The sequence below is a fragment of the Chelonia mydas genome, chromosome 2 (genome assembly GCF_015237465.2).
Source record: "Chelonia mydas isolate rCheMyd1 chromosome 2, rCheMyd1.pri.v2, whole genome shotgun sequence".
In the NCBI taxonomy this organism is placed as follows: domain Eukaryota; kingdom Metazoa; phylum Chordata; order Testudines; family Cheloniidae; genus Chelonia; species Chelonia mydas.
Window position 1 is genome coordinate 108085911 of NC_057850.1, and position 4424 is coordinate 108090334.

Sequence of the window (4424 nt, forward strand, 5' to 3'; positions counted from 1 at the left end):
ATTCCTCAGCAGTTCGGGCTCCATTCCCGCAGACCGAAAGGGAAGACAGAGCGCGCAGTACAAAAAATGTTGAAAGATGGCGCCAAATGTGGAGGGAAGCACAAGGATTGCTGGGATGCGAACCAGTGCATCACGGGGCATTGGGACAGGACCCAGAATGCCCTGCCCCTCCTTTCCACAAGCCACAGTGCCAAAATGGGAAGAGGTACGCTGTGGGATAGCTGCCCATAACGCACCGCTCCCAATGCCGCTGCAAGTGCTGCAAATGTGGCCACGCCAGTGCACTGGCAGCTGTCAGTGTGGACAGACGGCAGCGCTTTCCCTACTGTGCTCTCCGAAGGCGGATTTAACTCAAAGCGCTCTACATCTGCAAGTGTAGCCATGCCCTAAGTTACACTGGTGCAACTCAAACCTTAAGATAATACCAAGCCAATGCCCCACATTATATTGTGCTACCGGATGTAGTCTTTCAAATAAAATGTACAACCAAGATTATGAGCACTTTAGAAGATCCCTGATCAAAAATAAGAGTGTTAGCCTCACTAGTCTGTTTAAATTCCAACCTGGGAAAATAGCATCTATCTAAAATTCCTCCTGCAATTGCAGTATCCACTTCCTGTTCTGTAGTGTTGCTGTGAACTATTAAACAGCTGCCATGTCCCTCCCTTCTAGAGGGGACTGCATTTCAGTAGTTGGTGAAGTGATAAGTTTGCAAATCAATTTGTAGAGTGTTTGAGATCTTTGGACAGAATTCACAATATAAAATTATTTATTAATATTACACAGCAAATTCCTTCATTCACGGTACAGGATCCCCCTTTCCAGCACAATCGTGTAGCCACTGAGTCATTCTCTCTCTGCTCCGGGTCAGCTTCCTCCCTTCCTTTGACCTTGGCTGGCCCCACAGTTAAACAGGACCTCCCTGATATGAAAGCATGCCCAAAGCTTCCTGAGAGCTCTCCCAGTGCTGTAAAAAAGCCACCTCCATGAGGGGGATAACTCCCAGCACTGGTGCACTGTCTACACTGGCGCTTTACAGAGCTCAGGGGGATATTTTTTCACACCCCTGAGCGAGAAAGTTGCAGCCCTGTAAAGTACCAGTGTAGACAAGCCCTACCTCAGTTCAGCCCCTCATTCTGCACAGAAACATATAAGAATGACAATGAGAGAATAATTATGCATCCTAATTAGCAATTTCCATGTGTTATGGTCATTTAAAAATAATTAACATTAATACGTATAAAATACATAATCACAGCATGCAAATATGAGTTAAGCATGTAATGATGTTGACTAATTTTTTATAAACGTTGAATGAAAACAACAGTACTTTACATGCTGTTTGGAGCAGGGACTTCATTTACAATATGTTTGCACAGTACCTAGGACAATGGGGTCTGTAGTGGAGCAGCTGCCCCACTCCGATAGGCAGGGGTTAAAAGCAGCCAAGCTAGGCTGATTGGGGAAGGAGCCACAGCTGTGGCCAGCTCAATTAGGGCCCAGCTGGCCCTGCTAAGAGGGCTGTGGGCCAGAAGCTGAAGGAGTCTCTCTCTAGCCCTGGAGGGAGAGGGCCTAGCTGCTTGGAAACATATGGTACTACAAGCAAGCAGTGCTGGGGAAAAGCAAAGGGAGCTGCAGCCTGGTAAAACCCCAAGCTGCAGGCCTTGTTGAAGGCCTATGAAGGTACTGAGGCTACAGAGGTGCAGCCTGGAAATAGGCAGAGGCAGCTGGTCCTAACCCCTTGCCAATGATGAGTGGCCATTACAGACTGCAGTCTGCCCCAGTGAATGGGGGCTAGATGGTGACTGGCAATAGCTACTGAGGCAAGGTGGGTTTAGAGGGTTGAGGGGAAACCCAGAGAGTGGGGGTACTGCTGGGGCACAACCCTGAGGTAAAGGGCACCGGGGTCCTGGAGGGACCCAGGGCCTGAGGCAGACGAGACACCTGCTGGCAGAGAGAGCTCCAAAGGCTGGAAAGAGCTAATTCCCAAGACTACCAGCAGGAGGTGCTGCACTGGTGAGTCTTTGACCTTGCTACAGGGTCCCAGCCTGACTGAGGCCTGTGCACACTACCACAATATAGATATTAGAGAATAATTACATACTCAATACACAAACAGTACTTAAACTTCAGTTTCTTGGATGTTAAACATTTTCCCTACTAATTTGCAAAAGGAGCAGTTACCCAATGTAGAATAGCTCTTTTACAAACTTCATTAAAAAGCACTTAGCCATGTTTGTCAGGTGAATTCCAAAAAAAAAAAAAAGGCATTTGTCCCCTTTGCCTTTAGACAACAAAACTTGCTGGAGATTTGGGGCTTCAGTAACATAAAAAATGTAAAACCAAGGTGTGAAAGAGGGTCTCTGCTCAGGATGGAGTCCTTGTCCCGCCTGCCAAACTTCACCCTTTACTTCTGAGCCATTCCCTTGAAAACAAGGGAGTTGTAACTAAAGCCTTGATTCAGCAGGTGCTTAGGTGTGTGCCTAACTTGAAGCATGATTAAAATTAAGCACACACTTAAATACATCACTGAAAATGGTCCTGAAGGATTAAAACATAATGATTGTGCTGCTATAAACCTACAAAATACATAATAGGGTATACAAAGATGCAGGTCTTGAGGAGCATATTTTGAGAAACAAGAGACTGTGCACAATTACTAATGCACACCACATTGTATATGCAGCTTTAACTTGATGGGCACTCTTCCTATCTTCAGTCACCTATTCCAATGATTATGATGGGCAGGGTCTACAGCCTCACATGTCTATCTATCTACCTATTTGTTTTGATCAGGTTGTCCATCACATGGTATCTGAGCCCTTTCCATGAACAGTGACTGCTATAAGAATGTTATGGAACGAGGACACACCAATTGTCGCCCTCCCTGGTGCAGCACAGACTGTGGGTCTGGGAGCCTGAAGTTGACTGTGGCACGCTCCAGGATATAAGAGGCTTGTTTTAATTCCATTTACAGTGTTATTTGTATTTTATAATCATATGTGTTTTAATAATACATTGTTGAACGGTTGTCTCTCCCTGGAAAAGTGAGAGAAAAGGCAAGAGTGGTCCAGGCAGCCCCTCCATGACACACACCAACTCCCCTAATCTCTCTGTCCTTACCTAATATTGTTTATCCACGTAAGAGAAAAAGGGAGTGACCAACAGTTCTTGAATAACCATGAGGAGGTAAAGAAAGCTAAGATTTGCATAGGGAGGTGGAGTAGCCTTTTTGTGCATCTGTGCACAGTTTCAGCTCTCAGGAGTCTGGGAAATACAGCTGGAGCAGCTGCCTCACTGCCAACCCTGTCTGTACATTCAACTATTACTTAAAACATAACAATGGATCTTCACATGTGCATATAACACACATGCTCATCTACATCTCATTCTCATGTGTTCTTCCAGAGCTGGGTATCTGCGGGTCCAGAATACTTAGGAATAGTTGTTGTTAAAACATTTTATTAGTTTGTTGAAGATATACTAAACATACAATAGAACGTCAGAGTTACGAACACCTTGTAACTCTGAAATGTTCATAACTCTGAACAAAACATTACAGTCGGTGGTTCTTTCAGAAGCTTACAACTGAACATTGACTTTGAAACTTTACTATGAAGAAAAAAATGCTGCTTTTAACCATCTTAATTTAAATTAAACAAGCACAGAAACAGTTTCCTTATCTTATCAATCTTTTTTTAAACTTTCCATTTATTTTTTTTAGTAGTTTACATTTAACACATACTGTACTGTATTTTTGTTTTGTTTTTTTGTCTCTGCTGCTGCCTGATTGCATACTTCCAGTTCCAAATGGGGGGTGTGGTTAACCAGTAAGTTCATAACTCTGATGTTTGTAACTCTGAGGTTCTTCTGTAGTTTTGTTTTCTACAGATGTATACTGTGTTCCTCCTTGAGGGATGAGGACAGAGAAAGAGGGGTGAGGTACGAGGCAGAGCAGGGAATGACCCTGTCCCACCTTGATTTCACTTAGGCCTACCTGAAACAGGCTGGTGGGGGGGAGGTTGAAAGGTGACAGAGCCAATGGGGAAATCAATAGAAGCGTTGTGGTGGGCAGGCCAATCAAATGGTACTGCTACCCATTCCTGGCTACGCTAGTTCGGCAATGGCTCAGATTGAACCGGTGCAGGCCACGGTGTTTATAAGAATGGCTCAGATCTGGGGAAATTGCACCAGGGGAACGACGGTGAAAGCGTAGGAGCACTCTTATGTGTGGACACAGAGGTTTTTTTTGTTTTTTTTTTCCCAAAGGAGCTTAGTGTTTGTGTGCTTCTCATTTCTGAAAACTTGGCCATTATTTCAGTGCCCATTTGGAAGCTGAGCTCTTTTGTAAATCTGTCTCTCTTCCATCGCAAGGAAAGTAGGAGCAGCACATTTTCTTTTTTGCTCCACATGATCTTTAACAT

General features: G+C 44.4%; 1 long non-coding RNA gene across 1 annotated transcript; it reads left to right on the top strand.

The window, feature by feature from the left end:
- The first annotated feature begins 1751 nt into the window (after nucleotides 1-1751).
- On the top strand, nucleotides 1752-3857 carry LOC122464194. The gene is made up of 2 exons (XR_006288133.1): nucleotides 1752-1828; nucleotides 2797-3857. It is a non-coding gene; the product is annotated as an uncharacterized LOC122464194 (long non-coding RNA).
- Nucleotides 3858-4424: the final 567 nt, after the last annotated feature.